The sequence below is a fragment of the Gopherus flavomarginatus genome, chromosome 20, assembly GCF_025201925.1.
Source record: "Gopherus flavomarginatus isolate rGopFla2 chromosome 20, rGopFla2.mat.asm, whole genome shotgun sequence".
NCBI classification, from domain to species: domain Eukaryota; kingdom Metazoa; phylum Chordata; order Testudines; family Testudinidae; genus Gopherus; species Gopherus flavomarginatus.
Genome location: NC_066636.1, coordinates 11,061,394 through 11,080,999, shown reverse-complemented (window position 1 = coordinate 11,080,999; position 19,606 = coordinate 11,061,394). Strand labels below are relative to the sequence as shown.

The following is a 19,606-nucleotide window of genomic DNA, read 5'->3' as shown; positions in this document are numbered from 1 at the left end:
ACAGGGAGTAGCTCAAAGCTCCAAAGTGCCTGGCCGGGGCAGGACATTGGCACAGCAAGGGCGGGGTGTGGCAGTGACATCACAAAGGCCTTTTGCAGGACCTCACACTATTGGTCAAAGGCTATTGGTGAGCAGGTGGTGACCTCACAGAGAGATCCTGACATCAGTCAGGGGCCAGGGGCTAGGGAAACCTCAGAGACCCCTGTGGCTTTGCTTCAGCAAGACTCCTTCTCCAGGTCTCTGTCTGAGGACTGAGAGAGTATTTGGGTTCACGGACGTGAGCGCCAGGAGAAACCTCTTTCCAGTTTTCTCCTTCCCTTGTAGTGATTTTACTAGAAAACAGCCGTCCCTCTTTAGAAGGTAAGAGCCTCCTGGAGGTGTGAAACCTGTTCAGTCTTATCCATCTGGTGAGAGTTGAATTGTAGGCATGGAATACATGAGCTTAAGGAGGCAGAATTTTATTCCGCACCTGGGATTTTGTCCCTTAGAATCATGGGGACATTAGGGTTTGTCCTTTTTGTTTCACCTCTTCCTCCATCCACCTGTCCCTCCCTCCTTTCTCTTCATCTCTTCTTTTGTCCTTTCTCCTGTTCCCCTCCCAACACCAGGACGAGTGTGTGCGTGTGTGTTGCGGGGGAGTGCTCTGCAGCTCTCACTGTGGGAGTTCCACCCAAAAATGTGAGGCTGAAATAGTGCTCAGGCAGTCAGGGCTGGATTAACCTTTTGTTGGTCCTGGCACCAAACATATTTGTGGGCCCCGGTATAGTCACTGTGGGCTCTGAGTGTGGGCCTGGTGGGGCAGTGCCATTGGTGCCTTCGTATACCCGGTACTGAACCTCAGAGACATTTTTCATTTTGATCACACACCTCTCCATGACTATATGCATTGCCATACACAGCTCCCTCAGCCCGCGGGTTTTCTTATTGAGCTGTACACCCATGTGGGTTTACCAGTGTCCACAGTGAGCAGAACTTTCATAGTGACCAAGGAAACTCCCCACAGATTTATCTCTTTCCTCATTCAGACCTTCTCTAGCCATGTCTCCAGTACCCCCCCATGTCACCAGTCACTGCATGTGGTCCTAGTCTCAGCTCAAAGTCCTAAAGCCAGCAGACACCTGATCAGTTCTGACAGATCCCTCCCTCAGCCCCCATCCTGCCATGTGAGCAAGCCACCTGCAAACACCATTTCCCCACAGTGAGGACTTAGCCCTTGGGAATCTGAAGACACCAGCATCTCTCCCTCTGCTCCCATCTACGTGCTAGTCTGCTACCTGGTCACCACCACCTCTCCCCATACTTGTTTCCTTTCTACTTTGGACATGCTCCCAACCAGCTGGAAGCTCCCTCTGCAAGCCTGACCTCCTCCCGCCTTCCCTGCTCCCCCGACATTCCTTTCCTACTGGTGACCTCTGTTCCTTGAGGTTAACTCCAGTGTCTTTAGGTGCTCTAGCTTAATGGCCCCAGGAGTCATAGAGCCACTTGTAGTTTCTCTAGCTACAGCCATGGGGCAACTGCCAGAGGCCAGCCTTAGACAGCTGCAGCTACTAGCCGCAGGAGCGGAGGCAATGCCAAGGCTGAGCATGCTTGAACCTTGCAAGGGCAGCACTAGGGACTCTAAATCCTCAGCACTGGCCCTAGGCAGCTGAAGACTCTGGAGTTAGGCACTTTCCTCCTCTAGGTTCCTGCATGGTTTCAGAACTGCAGTAAAGTGGAACAATTATCAGCTTCTGTGATTGGAAGATGTCTGGATCCATCTAATAAGACCGTCCTACATAAATGAGGAAAGTTGAGGTGCCTTTATTATTCTTTTGTTCCATTCTTTGTTTCTATGGGGAATTTGCCAGTGCAATATCACTGTCTTCCTTTTAAACAAACAAAACTAAAAAAAAAAGTGTAATGGCTGTTGAAAATAGCAATTCCAGCCCTCGTTAGCACTGTGAAGACCCCAACGTTTGTCGCTCAATTTTCTCCTACTTTTTCTACAGTAAATGACAGTGGATCAGCATATTTGATTTGGGAGAAATGAAGTAACAGCTGCCCAAATTGAGCTTGAGCACTCCTGATTTTGAGGTGTTCAGATCTGGAAGGCAGGGGCTAGATTCCCTTTATGAATATTAGATACATCTGGAAAGGAAAAGTCAATTTCTATTTTCATGGCTCAGAAGTGGAAATCCTCCTGTCCTGTATCTGAAGCTGTCCAGGTCCAGTAGAGCCTCCCCTTCCTTACTTACCATTTTACCTTCTGGTGGGATCCACATACCTCCCTTGCCCAGCTTCAGATAGAGAGGGGCCCTGTCCAGTTAGTCCACCCAGTTCCATCTTTGGGGGCTGCCAGGCGAGGTCACACCAGCATCCCTAAGCCTGTTTGGGGAAGTCTTCTGAGGGTGCTACCTGGGCCAAAGCCTTCTACTCCTTGGTCACACCTCTTCCCTATTCACAGCTGGCACCTCCTTCTAGCAGCCAGCCAGCCCCCCAGCCACAGCAAGCTGCAGCGCATGGAGTCTCACAGCTTCCCCCCTCCCTTTCCTGTTGATAGCAGCCAAGGGAATACTGGGAAATGTTCCTTCTCTGCTCCAAGGTAGGGAGCTGGTCAAGGAACTACAGCTCCCAGGGCCCTATGGGGTCTCAGCTCCCCTACTGAATCCAGGCTGCTCTGAGGCTCCCTTTCTGCAGAGGGGAGGAAGTTACTGTTACAGGTCCCTTCAGAGCTTGGGCCTAGCACTATGGCACCATGTCAAATCCAGTACTGCTCCCAACTCTATCCAGCTCTGCTGCTGGCAGGATCCCTTCCCATTCTTTTTGTTTCCTGTCTCCCCTCCAAGGAGAAGCTCTGCATTGTTCCTGTGTGGGGAACTGAACCCAGGCTGTCTGGGTGAAAGCAAAGAATCCTAACCACTAGACCACATGGGACTTCCATAACACGTTTACATGTTCATATTCAATAACACAATTAAACGTAGCCATTCAAAGTAGCCATTTAAAAGAAGCCATTCAAAAAACTTCAAAAACAGACTTCAAAGAGAAATTGCAGAGTTACAACTGATCTGCAAACTTAACACCATTAATTTGAGCTTGAAGAGGGACTGGGGGTGACTGGCTCACTACAAAAGCAATTTTCCCTCTCTTGGTATTGACACCTCCCTGTCAATTACTTGGAGAGAGCCACATCCACCCTGACTGAATTAGCCTTCAACACTGGTTCTCCCCTTGTATGGTAACTCCCTTTACATCATGTTCCAATATATATTTATGCCTCTATCTGCAATTTTCACTCCATGCATCTGAAGAAGAGGGCTTTTTACCCACGAATGCTTGTGTCCAAATAAATCTGTTAGTTCTTAAGGTGTCACCGGACTCCTCGTTGTTTTTGTGAAATAAAAGCAAAATGCACTCTAAGCTGATCTTAACCCTTTCAATGCCCTTACAAACTTAGATGCTTCTCACCACAGGCCGGCTGGTGGCTTTTCAGCCAGGCTCTCCCCTTTCGTCAGCGCTTCAGTTGCTTGGGGTGGGGGTGTCTGTAGATGTAGGTGGATGAGAGAGACAAAGCATGGCAAATGTCTCTGCTTTTATCATGTCCTTTCTTCCCTCTTGGCTTTGCTCCCCCTTCAGAGTCAGGTGAGCATCACTGCGTCTCTCCAAGCAAGTCTGAGCAATTCCCCTGGGGTGTCCTCTTGCAGGTAAGTGATTGCACTGTAGCTCCCTTGCTGAACAATGGCTGTTGATGGGTTGTTTGACACCCTGTCCGGGTTTTGGTTACTTTCCTTGCTGTTGTCACTGGGGAGCTAATATTTGGCTGACTCCCCCACCTTACAGCATAGTGATAACCACACTGCACAATTCTCATAACTTCATATGCATGAATGGTAAACATCTATGGGTAGAGAAATGACTTTCAGCAGATCATATCCTTTCCCCTGATACCTTACAAGGCATGCTCTGTATATAAGATCACGATTATATGAAAATGAGGAATATGGGGGTTACAGCACACTCCCCCAAAGGTACAGAATGTCACACTGAGATTCTATTTTCATTTGTTATGTAACAGCATTAAAGAGATCCAGTGACTGACCAATGGCATTTTCAAGTGCTAAAATGGCAAGCGCTGTTGGTCTCTCATTGGCCATCAGCGACTGAAGATACGGTTTAATGAGCCAGAGCTTCAAGGCGAGGGTGGCTCTGTCCACTGCCTTCCGTTGCGCTGCTGGGCACCAAGTCCCTGGCGGTCAATATGTGAAGCTGGGAGAAGAGAGTGGGGTGGCAAGCGGTGGTAGAACTTTTGCCACCAGGGTCTAGCTGTCTAACTTCCTCTTCGTACTGCTGGGCCCCCGTTGCCTTCAGGTAACACAGGAACTAAGGCAGGAATAGGGTGAGGAAGCAAGTAAAGCCGAGCAAGGAAGGCAAAAGTTAATCTTATCTTCATGGGCAGCTCGCAATGACGTCCTTTTTCTGTGCCACAGCTGACAACAACATCCCAGACAGAAAAGTAACAGGCCAAAAAGAAACCTAGCAGCTGCTGAAAGAGTTCAGCTGGGAGCGTGCTAGACTAACAGGCTCTTCTATCCTCCTTTATGCACGGGCGGGATGTTTTCTGAGAGTGCAGCAGTTCCTTTAACTGCCACGAGTCCCTCATTTCAGGCTATGCAGCAGGAAAAGACAGCATGGGCTTCTGCACCGAGTTGGCCCACCTGACCTTTCATTCTTCTCTTGCTCTTTGTCAGCAAGGAGAAGAAAAAGAAGCTCTCCCTCAAGCTGGAGTCACACGGGCGAGGTAAGGACGACTTCCTGAGTGCTGGCTCCAGTCCTCTGCCCTTCCAGCTGACCTATCGAGGGGCTACCACCACATTCTCTAGATTTGTCCATCGGTCTGTGCCAGAGTGAGCAACAACCCAGTAGGTGGAGTTTCTGTAGTGTAGTGGTTATCACATTTGCGTAACCCGCAAAAGGTCCCTGGTTCAAAACCAGGCAGAAACATGCTGGCTTCCTTTTCCCAGATCCCCTTGTTATTCAGAAAGGGCACTCCTCCTATTGGCCTGTCCCTGGGATAACTCCAACCCCTGCATGACAGAGGATGCTGACAGCAGTGGAGAAAGCACCTTGGTGTCAGGCTGGAGAACCTAGAGTAGTTAGGCCAGTCACCATTTGGAGGCTTGTGGCTTGGCCACCTCTGATCTTGGAGGTTGGCCTATAGAGGCTCTCACTTCCTGCTGGGCTCCTTTGCGTGACTGGCCAAAGGAGGAAGTGAGGCAGGAATGGGGCAATAGAGGAAAGTTGAGCTGAGGAAGGCAGGGAAGAATCTGTGCGGCTAAGTGGGGTTAGTAGAGCACCACCCTTCATTCTGCAATGCCTGGGGAGGTGTGGTTGGCTGCTGGGAGGTAGAATCCTGTCCCTGCCTCTTGGCTTCCCAGGAGTGGCTACTTGCAGCCCAGGAGAAGAAGGGAGGTTCTGGGTGAAAGGAAAACAAGCAAAGCTGAGTCCAAGTGGAGAATGGCGGCTCCTTTGTGGCCAACCTGGGGGCATGACTGATGGTTTCAGAGGTGGAGGCTGGGCTGGCTGTGAGCAACTGGGATCCAGGAAACCCCCACCTGCCCTTCTGAGGGCTGAACCCATGGAGGTGCGGTTGGCTGCTGAGAGACAGACCCCTGTGGCTGCCTGTTGGCATCCCAGGGATGGCTACTTGCAGCCCAGGAGAAGCGGGGTTCTGGGGGGAAGGAAAAGCAGCAATGGTGAGGCTGAGTGGGCTCCTTTCTGGCCGAGATGGTGGACTGTGGTGAGTCTGGGAGTTGCCTGTAAGCCATAAGTGGACGTAGTGCAGGGAAAACTGCTGCTCCATTCTGGCCGACCTGGGGGCGCCATGGATGACTTGGGAGTGGGGGCAGGGCGCTGGCTGTGAGCAAATGGGATCCAGGAAGCCCCAGCCTGCCCCTCCAGGGGCCAAGTCTTCTTGTCTCCTGCCGTGGGGAGCCCGACCTTAAGCCTGCCCAGCATGAGCAGCAGCTCGAGCATTAAGCCTTCCTGTGTGCATAACTGAACTACGCCCTAGTGTAATAAGGTGTAAAGTTTAGATTGTGAATTTATCTTTAATTTCCATGGTAATTTACTTTGATCTTTTATTCCTACCACTTATAATCCTTAAAACTCCATCTTTCTGTAGTTAATAAATCTGTTTTATGCTCTACTTAAACTGGTGTATTTTGCTTGAAGTTCTTGGGAAATCTCAGCTCCATTACAAGGCTGGTTCATGTACTATTCACAGGGGTGGACCCTGTGTAATAAACTCACACTGATCAGGCTTCTGATTAAGGCAAGATGGTATGATCCAGGGGTGCAAGGCTGCAGAGCTGTAGGGGGGGCGACTTTCTATCATTAGTGTTATGAGTGGCTGCAGAAGCATTCATGTAATTCAGTTGGCTGTGTCCCTACCTACGGATGTCTGTGTAAGTGCAATATCTACCAGAGATTCACAGCTTGTCTCAGCATCACATGTGTGAGAGGGAGCCCAGGTGGTGGGACAAAGGGCTCAGGGGTCCCACTGTTCAGTTGCATCCCATAGATCCCATCACAGACTTTCAACAACCACAGCGGGTGCTCACTGAGACAGAGAGAGAGATGCCAAAATAGTGATATCCAGTCCCAGAAGACATCAAACTATCAGAAATTCTGTGAACAGAGAAGACCCTGCTAGTGGAAAATGGCTTGTGAGGTATAATTAGAAAACGCATAACCTACTGAATATTATCCTCCTGTTAAAATGTGTAGTAACACTGTATGTAAAATTGTGAGATTTTACAGTATGATATTACTGAAAAAGTTACAGTTCTGGGGAACACACACAGACCAGTTCCTCAGAGACAGCAAGGCAAACAGCTGGTCAAACAGCCATTCTCCTGCAGGGGGAAGGTGTGAAGACATTAAGGGCTGGTCTACACTACGGGGGGAAATCGATCTTAGATACGCAAATTCAGCTACGTGAATAACGTAACTGAAGTCGAATATCTAAGATCGGATTACTCACCCATCCTCACCGCACGGAATCGATGTCCGCGGCTCCCCCTGTCAAATCAGCAACTCCGTTGGGGTTGGTGTTGTTCCGGAATCGATATAAGCGCGCTCGGGGATCGATATATGGCGTCTAGATGAGACGCCATATATCGATCCCCGAGCAATCGATTTTAACCCGCCGATACGGTGGGTAGTCTAGATGTAGCCTTACATTCCATCACAGGGACCTATTGAGGCTGTTGTGGAAAACGACCACAGGATTAATATTTGAATCAGCTCAGCCTGAGGCTCTTTTCTTGGTTACAAGCATGCAGGGGGCGACAGCTATTGGAATACCGTTCCTGAGCTAAAAATCGCACAAGCCTTTTACAGCTTAAAACCACAAACAATGACACATACGTTGCACGTTAATTTCCTTATTTGGAATATATATCAAAATATGATGCAGGTCAAAAGCAAGCTGAACAATCAGTTTTCCATATTTGGCCTTTCCTGTTATTTTTATTACACCTGGTGATATGGGAGCAAGACTCTCCATGTCTCAAGAAATGTCACTACCAACCTAGGCCATTTTCACATGCTGGGGTGCAATCCAGATCAGCGAGGAGTTGTGTCATCTGTAATCCTGGGTGAGATTCAGTGTTCTGCTGCTGGAGCTCCCCTGTCTGGATACTCCCAGCCAGCGTTCAAGGACGCACTGAGTGTCTGTATGATAAGTAACCCTGGACTGGCAGCTCTGACTCCAGCCGCCTGCTTGTTACACCCCAAGCACATTCTGGTTTGGGTAGAGAAGGCTGAGGGTTTGAAAGAAGGCTGGCGGTAGGAAGCTTCTGTTCATTATGCTGGACCTAACCCCAGTTTTACTTGAGTAAAGAGGAGATATTTGACATTGTGTGATGCTGCTCCTGTGCTCTGTTCCCAAAGTGTTCTGCAGCAGAGGAGGGTCTCCGGTAGTATGTACGTTACTGGTCTATTGGGGTGATGCTGAAACAGGACAGGGTACAGATGGCATCGTGGGGGTGGCATGAACCTTCACTCTTCATTTCCCCTTCCAAGAACAGAACGGACAGGAATCCTTACCCAGCAAGACCATCGTCTCATAGTTCCCCTGCATGACATCTCTGTAGAGGGCTCTCTGAGTGGGGTCCAGCAGAGTCCCCTCTTCCCTGGAGAAATACACAGCCACCTCCTCGAAGGTCACCGGCCCCTGAAAGGGCAGGAGTCCAATACTCAGTACCTGCTGACCCACTCTCAACCCCACTATTCACGAAACAGCAGCACCAGGGAAATGGAAGCTCCGGGAGGCACATGTTAACAGAGTCCCAACCCACCTTGCTTACAGCAGCCAGGAGGCAGCAGAGGGTAGAAAGAGAGAACCTTTGTGTCTCCCATCTGACAGACAGAAGTAGGGTCTTCACATTTATCACATAGCTACTAGCCAGAGCTTAATATAGGAGATGGGGCTGTCTCTGGACCCTGATAGTGGCTCCCTGGTAGGAATCCAAACACTCTCCAAATAAAATATATGGAAGAAAGGGGAAGTCAATCATAAAGAATAGAAGTTAGAAGGTCAGAATTGTAGTGCCCATTAACAAAGGTTTAGAGAAAATAGAGCCTATCAAACTAACGGGATATCCTTATTGGATGAGATCAAAAGTTTGGTTGCAGCTAATAGTATTGATGTAATATACCTAAACTTCCGTAAGGGACATGACTTGATTAGCACAATATTTTTACTAAAAAAAACTAGAATGATACAAAATAAACACGGCATACATTAAATAGATTAAAAACTCTGATAGTAAATGGGGAACCATGATCGAGTGGATTTCTTTCTAGCAGGTTCCTGCAGGGATTGGTTCTTGGCCCTGTGCTATTTAACATTCTTATCCATGACTTAGAAGAGAGTACAAAATCATCACTGATAAAGTTTACAGTTGCCACAAAGATTGGGGTTGGTGGTAATTAATGAAATGTCAGTAGATTCAGGCTCCATCGCTGAGAGTCTGGGAAGTTGTCCCTGCCCTGGCTGGATGGTTATTTCCTGTTCCACAAAGAGGGGAAGTTCCATTCCCAACTCCTGTGCCTTGAAATTAGGACCTATCTGACACTACACCCCCATATTCATCATAGTGGTATGATTATAATATGATTAGGACATAATTATGATATATTTTGTAGAAGATGCATCATGTGTGGTGTCACTGGAAAAGTTCTGATTTGCTGAATAGGATTATCCTATTTGTGTGCACATATCATGTTCGTATCTGAAGTTATGGATATTGACTCTGTATCTGTATTTCAAATGTGCTTACTCTGGGTAACACGCACAATGAGCCTTTCAGGTACAACAATGAAGAAGCCAGACAGTGCTGATGGCTCAACAAAGACAATGGACTGTGGAAGAGCTTAGCCTTCCTGTGAATGTTTCAGCCAGCCTATGAGTCATGGCTACTATGACTCAGCAGGGCCTGTGACCAGACCACATGACACTAAACTCCATTTTAGTACCTGTAGTTTTCCACAAACTGGACTAGGAACTGAGTTTGGAACAAAAGGTTCCCACCATATGGAAAAGCTACATAAGGTGGGGTGTGACATCATCTCTTGGCCTCATTCTCCACACAAGAGAACTTCTGGAAACACCTGAGAAACAAAAACGGATGTGGGGGAAGTGCTGCTCCCAGGATCAAGAGATTTCTAGCTTGTGTATGGAAACTTGGGGGACTGCTTGTACCATCAGTCAGGGTGAGAAATTGCTAATTCAAATTCTATCCATCTAGTATGTTAGGCTTAGTCTGAGTTTTGGTTATTTGCTAAATAATCTGCTTTGATCTGTTTGTTATCACTTATAATCACTTAATCTATCTTTCTGCAGTTAATAAACTTGTTTGATGCTTTATCTTAACCAGCGTATTTTGAGTGAAGTGTCTGGGGAAAATCTCAGCTTGTTGTGCACATCTGTCCCATGTCGAGGGGAAGGGGAACTACATTAATGAGCTTGCATTATAGAGATCCCTGTGCACTATAAGATGGTATCATTCTGGATTTATACTACAGCAAGCGTGCAAGGTTGGGGAGTGGGAAATTGGCTCTTGTCTTTTATCTGTCCTTGAGTGGCTTAGGTAACGCACTCAGGTAGCTTAGTTGGCTGCATGGCGCCACCTGCTGTTGTGTTGGGTGATAACAGGCCCTGGAGAGGCTGGCGAAATCTCCAGCAAAGCAGTGTGAGAAGGGCCAGCCCAGCGTGAGGGTTAGAGGACACAGCAGTTCCCAGAAGCTCCACAAACTGCCTCCTGGGGGTGACAACCCATCACGCCCTACACTACACAAGTCTCAGCAGGTTTGTCACATGCTGTCCCCTCCCTTTCTCCACCCGAGATATTTCCTGCTTCCCACCACTTCTAGCAATTACCACCCTCTTATGCATTTACTGCTCCTCAACCTCCAAGCAGAGCCCGCCACCCTGATAATCTCTTACCTGAGCCAGCTCCATTGCAGCTATTTCCTTGCCCCTGGGAGGACGAGATGATCTGCAGCGAAACATGGATGTTATTCTCTGGCCTGCCGGGGTGAAAAGGGCAAGGTGTGAGAATTCAGACTAGGCTTTTGTCCATTCCACAAGCCGATTCCCCCCAGCTTTTCCCCTGCTAATGCACATTCTAGGTTCTAGCACACTGTGAAGCACAGAGTGACCTTATTACAGTACAGGCCTAGCCCCCTCCCACCAAGGTGTAACCCTCTGACACATGGGGAAACCCTCCCAGTAACAGTCTCTCTCTTACACATATCAAGTTTGCAGAGAACACCAAGCTGGGAGGGGTTGTAAGTGCTTTGGAGGATTGGATTAAAATTCAAAATGATCTGGACAAACGGGAGAAATGATCTGAAGTAAATAGGATCAAATTCAGTAGAGACAAGTGCAAAGTACTCCAAGTTGGAAGGAACAATCGGAGGCCAGAGAAGAGCAGAAAGAAAGGAGTCACTTTGTGGGATTCTCCCTGTCATTGTCCCCAAGGCAGCTGTCTCAGGTTTACAAAGGTGTTTCATGTTCCAGCCTTTGTACAGTCTCTCCTGGGAGTGCCCCTTTCATGGACTGGGCCTAGTTTTAGTTTTTGGTAGTTAACAAGCTTGGTTTATTGTTCATCTAACCAGTATGTGTGGATTGAAGTGTGTTGGAAACTCTGTTTGGGATAACAAGCTGGTGCATGTCATTTTCCGCTGATGAAATGACAGACTTCATATGAGCTTGGGTCGTTCAGTAGCGTGCTGGACAGTGCAAGATGCACATTTCTGGGGGAAAGTTGGGCACTTGAGAATTTGCTGGTTTTCTCCTGAGGTGTAATTCATGAGTGGCTGTCTAGCAGCACTCAATACTGTGTAGCTGGGAGTGAGTTACATGCTGGAGACTGTGTGTTAATTGGCCAAGAGGGGCTGTTCTCGCGGGAAAACAGTGGAAAAGGCACCCCATGCTGGAGGACTGAGGTACAGCTATTTAACAGTCCAGATTGTACTCTGGGTAACATCACAGACACTCATTATGACAGAGCCTCTTACAACACAGAGAAAGTAAATCCATGTCCCAGAAATCGAAGACTCCAGACAGAGGGCAAGTGTCCCTGGCACTGTTTCTTGCTGACAGAGAGGTTCAGAGACAGTGCGAGAATCCTGGGGAAGCTGGGAACAGGAAGCATGGGCTGGCGGGGTTCGGTGGAGAAAGGCAACAGGAAGGGCAGGGATATTACTGAATCCAGGATCTTAGCAGTACTAGATGACAGGATAGCACATAGTGCAGCCGATTGGAAAACACAATCCCAACTATACGTACAAAATGATGGGGTCTAAATTAGTTGTTTCCACTCAAGAGAGTGATCTTGGAGTCACTGTGGATAGTTCTCTGAAAACATCCACTCAATGTGCAGCAGCAGTGAAAAAAAGTGAACAATGTAGGAAATAATTAAGAAAGTGATAGATATGTCAGAATATCTCATAGATCATATTTGTAAAAACAGCAAATAAATCCATGCTACACCCACATCTTGAATACTGCATGCACATGTCACCCCATCTCAAAAATAGAAATATTGGAATTGGAAAAGGTTCAGAAAAGGGCAACAAAAATGATTAGGGGTATGGGACAGTTATGCCAGACCTAACCCCCAGTTTCACTTGAGCAAACAGGAGATATTTGACACTGTGCAATACGGCTCCTGTGCTCTGTTCCCAAAGTGTTCTGCAGCAGAGGAGGGTCTCTGGTATTATGTGTGTCACTGGCCTATTGGGGTGATGCTGAAACAGATGGCATTGTGGGGGTGGCGTGAACCTTCACTCTTCATTTCCCCTTCCAAGAACAGAAGGGACAGGAACCCTTACCCAGCGAGGTCACAGTCTCATAGTTCTCCTGCATGACATCCCAGTAGAGGGCTCTCTGAGTGGGGTCCAGCAGAGCCCACTCTTCCCTGGTGAAATACATAGCCATCTCCTTGAAGGTCACCAGCCCCTGAAAGAGTAAGAGTCCAACACTAAGGACTTGCTGCCCCACTCACAGCCCCACTATTTGTGGCAGAGAAGAGTGAATCAAATGGAAGCTCTGGGTGGATCATAGTCAGGAGAGTCCCACCTCGACCTGGCTCAGAGTATCCAGCAAATGCCAGGGTGAGGGGATAAAGAGAGAGCCCCTTATCTCTCCCAGCATATCCATCACCCCCCTACTAGCCACTGACTGATACAGGAGATGGAGCCCCTAGCAGGGTCCAGGGAGAGCTCGCTGGTAGGATGCCCAACACCCTCCTCATTGTGAGGAGTGGGATATGAAGGGAGAGGCAGCTCCAATAAGCCTGACTCATGGGTGTCCCCTTTATATCTCACAGCAGCTGATGGTTAATGAGGTCAGGCTCCAGCACTAGGAGTCTGGTCAGTTTGACTAGCTCCATGTAGGTGGGTTATTTTCTCTCTTCACAAATTAGGGCATTTCCACCTCCAAACCTCCTGGGTCTGTTCCTAGAATCTAGGCCACTTAGTAAATAACTCCCAGCAGGTCTGCCACACCCTGGCCTCCTCCTTTCCCCACGCTGTGAATTTCCTGTCCCGCTCCAACCTCCAAACCAGACTCTGCAAACCTTCCCACCTCTGGTGTATTTGCTCTCCCTTTCCTCCAGCAGGAACCCACCAGCAACCCCCCGATAATCTCTACCTGGACTGACTCCACTGCAGCCATTTCTCTTCCCTGTCCCACGCCAGGCTGGGATGAGCTGGAGCAAAACATTCTGCAGCCTGTCTGGGGGAGAAGGGCAGTTGTGGGTGTTTCAGAACCGGTTTTAGTTAATTTCACATCACAATTCCCCCAGGCCCTTTCCCTGCAGACAGACACCCTAGATTCTGTCATGCTGGGAAATGCTCAATCTGTTTATTACAATTTAGACCTGGCCCCTCCTGCCAGGCTAAGTCCACAGACACATTTTTAACCTCCCTTCTCTCTCCCCTCACCCCTTCTCTACACAAGGCTAGAAAAGAGCAGAACCAAAGGAGTCACTGTGGGGGATTCCCTCAGACACTGACCCCACGGCAGCCACACCCCAGCAGGGGGAATATGGAGTCAGGAACTGGCTTTTGCTCTGTCTGATCCTTGTTTTGTTCACTGGAAAGTGGTTCTGCCCCAGGATGCAGCAATACATGTGTCTGGGTGGACTAGAGAGCTGGAAATCTCTCCCCCACATTCATTTCTCCCACTGCCCCTTTCAGTCTCTCCTTCCCCTGTCCTCTCTCCCTGCCCCTCTGGCTGGGACAGTCCCATTCCTGGGGGCTTTGCTCTCCCATGGCTGGATTTCCTCCTGGCAACCGCTAATGGGAGGAGAAATGAGTTGGTGTTGTTTGTGCAGAGTCACTTTCTTGCCAGACCCTAGGACATTCCCTGAGGTCTTTCAGTTACCTGGAGACTCTGGCTCAGAATTTAGTAGTAACAGGGCCCAGGACTGCCCTAGGGGGCTAGGACCAGCTGCAGAAAGTCATCCCCTGGGCCGGGCAGAGAAGAAGCTTTAATTAAGGTCACTTCCCAGCACAGAGCCCCACTGGGGGAGCAGCAGCTGCCAAGCCTGGTCTCCCAGATCACAATGGAGGCTGCAGCATCTGACCCAGGAAGCTGAACCCCAATATCCTGAGCAGAGAGGGACGGAGTGTATGAGCAGCTTCCCTCCTTTAGCTCTCTGGGGAGAGCAGCTAATGGGAGCCCCTCCTCACAGGGAGAATGGCTGATCTCATTTGACCCACTGTCCATCTGGAATCACTCCTTGTCTTTCCATACAGTGACTCTGGATTAACAACGGTCTCAATGACACCGGATTTCAGAAAGAATGAGTTCAGAACGCTGTGGAAAAGACCATCGTGTGGCAGTGCTGACTCCCTTCCCACCTCCCTCACCCCCGCAGATCTAGGACAAGGACTGGGGGCAAAAATTTTCCAAACGGAACCGAAAGTTCCTGCAGTTTTCAAAAGAGGAGAAAAGTAAATTCTGTGAATTCACACTAACAGTGTTTGCTAAGTGGACAGAAAGTTATCACAGTGACAGGGCACGTGACTGGGGAATGGACTTGGTGACCTGGTGACTAGGAGCCAGGACTCTGGTACAAGTTGACCAGAGAGAAGGATCATGGTTAGCAGCAGCCCCCAGACACCCCCTAGTACCCAGAGCCCAGACCCCCCAGCCAGGGGCCCCAGACACCCCCCAGCCAGGATCCCATCAGATATTCCCTGGGACGCAGCCCCCAGAGTCCCTGGCCAGGGACCCCAGATACCCCTCAAAGCCCCACCGGCCAGAGAACCCCCACCACACCATGATTGCCAGGTTGGGAATCCCAAAGGGTTCCCCCCGACCAAGAGCCCCAGCAGCCAGGGACCCCCTCAAGGGACCCCCCCGCACTGGGAACTCAGTCCCTCACTGCCTGCCTAGGAACTTCCCCACCCTCCAGAACGATCTACCCTGACATTTGCCTGGGACCCCCTCCTCTGCCCAGTGTGACCCCCTGATGCTTTACAGTGCGACCCATCACTCTGCTTCCCTGGCATGCCCTCACCTAGTGCCAGGGATCCCCTCCCCCAGCTCTGTGCACTGGGCATGGCAACAAAACCAGGAACCAGCGGGGGAAGCACAGACAGAGCCCCTGGCACAGAACCAGGCTCCCTCTAACCCTCTGTCCCGCCTCCCCAAGAGACACCCACCCCCACTGTTCTGCAGCCACCAGGCCCCCAGCGATACCCACCTCCAGGACCCATAGCCTCAGGGATGGGCACATCAGAACCACCACCCCCGAAAAACCCAAACCTTCACAACCCACCAACCTGACTAGGGTACCCCCTGCCCAGCCACCCAGAGGCCTCCCCCTACCACAATGCCCCTTCAGCTGCAATCTCCCCACACAGACACCCTCCCTGCCCCTGCAAGTGTTACCTCACAGAGTGTGAGAAGTGGCTAGAAAGTTAACACCACCTCCTGCTGGCCAGTCACACAGGCAGAGGGAGCCTGGGGAGTGCTTCTTTAACAGGAGAATGGAAGGCCTGGAGGGCAAGAAAGATCCACGGGCTGTCACTAGCAAATAATAGCCACCATGGATCCACCCCAGAGGCGGCTGCATCGTAGCACATTGGGAAACAACCCATCATATTCCATTAGAAATAAAACAACTAGAGAGAAGTGGGGCAAATGTTTGGGGTATTTTATTTCAATCTTTGACACACGCAGAGAGAACCCTGTCACAAACGACATTTGATAACATGAGAGAAAACCACCAAGATCGGAGGGGATTTGATGTTGCTATTAAATAACTAGTGGAAAAGGGGGACTGTTGGACTGGATTTTATATGACTGTCCAATACATAAACAGAATGTGATGGTCCCCCCGGCCACGGGGCAACCATTCACGTGAGCAGCTCAGAGCCCTTTGAGGAGCTGATTTAAGGGCGGGGGGGGAGCTGGAAGACTCCTTGGACAATGCAAGGGGGAAGGGCAGCGGCTTCAGCGGCTGTTACTGGGCATGCACAGTGCCCGGGAGCAGCACATTGCTATGGGGAGGGATTTAACACACCGCTCCACCCCGCCGGGCCCGGGGTCCGCCCCTCCCCCCCACACGACAGCCGGGCCCCGGCCCCGCCATCCCAGCGGGGCGGGCGGATCCTCCTGCAGCTCCACTGGGGCCGAGGCGCCTTCAAGGCTTCTCCCAGGCTCCCTGGGGCAGAGTCACTTTCCTGCCCCCCAGCGCCTCTCATTCCCCTGGGGCTCCGGGTCACAGTGTCCCATCGCCCTTCCCCCGCCTGCAGCTCCGGCTTCTCCCCTCCCGCCCCCGCCAGCCACACCAAGGGGAACCCCCGGGCCCCAGTCTCTGTCCCCACCTGGATCCCAGCGGGGCCGGGAGCAGATCCTGGCTGCAGCTGACAACAGCGGCTCCGCTCTGGCTCGGGCAGCTCCAGCGCTGCTGGCAGCACGTGGAGAACCAGGAAGCAGCTGTTCAGCCCGGGCTCAGCGTCACAATGTGCCAGAGCCCCGCCCCCAGGAGCTGCCCTGCCCATGGGCTGTGCCAGAGCCCCGCCCCCAGGAGCTGCTCCGCCCCCGGGCTGTGCTGGAGCTCCGCCCCCAGGAGCTGCCCCGCACCTGCTCTGTGCTGAAGCCCCGCCCCGAGGAGCTGCCCTGCCCCCGAGCTGAGCCAGAGTCCCGCCCCCAGGAGCTGTCCGCACCTGGGATGTGTCAGAGCCCCGCCCCCTGGAATTTCCCCATGTTGGGTCTCTGAGCTTTGTTCTCCTGCCGCCTTCTTCCCAGCACCCCCTGCTCCCTTCCTGTGTCTGCAAACACCCCCCCTCCCCCGGGTCCGGCTGCAGTGCTCGCTGAGGCTGACTCCAGTGGCTGAAGTTGCCTCCATTTCTGCTTCACCTGGAGGGGGAGAGACAAAGAGAAGAGATGGTCCCAGGGTGTGAAACCAGAATCAGGGGGCAAGGAAAGAAGGACTGTTTGGAAAGGTGGGGTTTTTTTGTGGGGGGGGTGAGCCAGAGGGATTCAGAAGAAGTTGGGCAGCAGAGGCTCAGGGAAATTGAGGGGAACCTCCTGGGTGTCTCAGCGTTGCCCAGGGTTTGTACAGCACCTTGCATAATATGGGGTCTGATCTCAGTCATGGTCTGTGCAGCACCTGGGAGCCCTGATGTCTGTTTCCTGATCACAGGCTCTGGGAATGGAGAGAGGGAAACCTCAGCACCTGAAGGTTAATGCAGCCCGGTGTGCAACCCCTGCTAGGGTGATCCGACAGCAAATGTGAAAAATTGGGATGGGGGTGGGGTTAATAGGCACCTATATATGAAAAAGACCCAAAAATCGGGACATCTAGTCATGCTAGTCCCTGCTGTTCTCATAAGGGGTCGGCTTAGAGAGGGTTTGGCTACACTTGCAGCTGTCCAGCGCTGGGAGATAAAGCTGTCTTCCTACAGCTGTTTAGGGAAAGCGCTGCAGTGTGGACACACTGACAGCTACCAGCACTCTGTCATGGCCACATTTGCAGTGCTGTTGGGAGTGGTGCATTATGGGCAGCTATCCCAGCATTCAAGTGGCTGCAATGTGCTTTTCAAAAGAGGAGGGTGGGGTGGAGTGTGACACGGAGCGTGGGGGAGACAGAGTGAGTGGATTTTTGGAGCTGACACTGTGTCAGCTCCCTGCCTGGCAAGTTCAAGCCTCCTCCCCCACCCCTCTCTCATTCACTAAATGCAAATAGCCGCCTTTGTTCTTTTCCTCACAGACCAGATAAGCCGCTGATCCAAAACAGACCCCCCCTCCCCCGTGCCCACCCGGCTGCTTCTCTCCTCAAGCAAACACCAGCTGTGGGTGTTCCAAAGGGATCCCCCTGCCTCTGCTCAGTCACTGCAAACAGTAACTGTGTTTGGTTTTTAGATAAGCAGCTCCGGGAGCCTTGAGCTCACAGCAAAACAAACAGAGGCATCACACCAAAACAAAGAGCGTTATCTCTACTTAAAAGCATTATGGGAAGGTTCCGGAGGTCAGTGACAGCGTAGTAAGATTAATCACTGTTTACACTGGCACCCCAGCGCTGCATCACCAGCTCTGTTCTCTTTATTCCTCTCGTCGAGGTGGAGCACATGCAGCACTGTAGCCAGGGAGATACAGCGCTGTATGTGCCTTGCCAGTGTGGACGGGGAGTAAGTTACAGCACTGTAAAGCAATCACCTGCACTGTAACTCTCCAGTGTAGCCAAGGCCTGAGTTGTAGTAATAATAGCAGCCAAGAATCCGGTGGCACCTTCTAGACTAACAGACATATTGGAGCATGAGCTGTCGTGGGTGAATACCCACTTTGTCAGATGCAACAATAGTCCCCTATGGGCTAGTGGTCAGGATTCCTGGTTTTCACCCAGGTGGCCTGGGTTCAACTTCTGGTGTGGGAAGAGTGCAGAGCTTTTGCCCAGAGTGGAGGCAGGAAATGAAAGGAACAGGAAGGGATCCTGCCAGCAGTGGAGTTAGACAGTGTAGGGAGGGGACCCCAGAAGTGGGGGTGGGGCAGTGGTTTGGGGGGAGATGAGGGAAGGATCCCAGCAGTGCGGGAAGTTGACAACCTGGAGAGCACAGGCCTGGAATGGGGACCTGGAAGAGTGAATGTGTCCCTCTAAACCCATCAACTGCAGACTAGGCAGGCTTGGAAGTATTGTGTATTTGTTGGTAAATGTCAATTTCTGTGTAAACACACAACCCAATGGCAAAATATTTCCATCAATAATCATCAAAATTGACAGATGGGCAAAGTAAGAAACATGCTGCTTGAGAACTTATCATGTTGTAGGAGCAGCAGTGATCTGTATGCTCTGTATAACCTGTATGCTCAAAAGGTCTGTTAAACTCCCCCAGCTTGTGTCCTTTCCCGCTTTGAATGCCTGTGAAGTGGCTTTCCCACTCTCCTTTGTACCTCCAGTGAATGCCCTTCACCCGGCCCATCTGGCCAGTTTTTCGCTGTGTTACATTCTATTGCACCTCAGGGAGACTGATCTTCATCGCACCGTCCATCGCTGCGCTGTGGGACACTTACCTTAAAGGATCCTGACATCTCCACTGCCAGGCCTGTCCTGGGAGCGTGAGTATGAGTGTGACACCCTCCCCCATCCCTTCTTTTGAGCTTAACTATCAAGCTAATAAATGTGCTGCTTTCTGCCAAACTCTGGGGGGGGAGGGGCATTATTAGTCCTCTCTAAGCTTACTAACTGACCCAATTTTGGGTAACACAAGCAACATTGTTTGATCTGTTATTGTACCAAAGGGGGAGATGGTTGTCTATAAAGGAGGGTGAAGACTAAATGCCTCTGATGAGAATGGGATTTGAACCCATGCAGGCAGAGCATAATGGGGTAGCAGTCCATCACCTTAACCACTCGGTCACCTCATCTGAGCTGTGAAAAAACGGACAGGAGGAGAAATCTAAGGCCGGCAGAGATAGGGACACTAAGGAGTTTTTAAATACTAAGCGAAAGCAGGGTCTGAATGAGCTCCCCTCTCTCACCTAGTGAGGAGCTGGGGAAAGACTTCCGGAACAGACCGTGTTTGCATAGACACACCTACTCTG

The 19,606-nt window shown here is 50.6% G+C and overlaps 1 protein-coding gene across 1 annotated transcript in view; it reads right to left on the bottom strand.

Annotated features, from left to right (window-relative positions):
• LOC127037837 (zinc finger protein 560-like) overlaps nucleotides 1-16,423 on the bottom strand; it is a 221,509-nt gene extending 205,086 nt beyond the window's left edge. Inside the window, exon 1 of the mRNA XM_050929970.1 lies at nucleotides 16,390-16,423. The gene's annotated coding sequence lies outside the window, so the exon portion shown is untranslated. The remainder of the gene's footprint in view (nucleotides 1-16,389) is intronic.
• Between the last annotated feature and the right edge of the window lie 3,183 nt (nucleotides 16,424-19,606).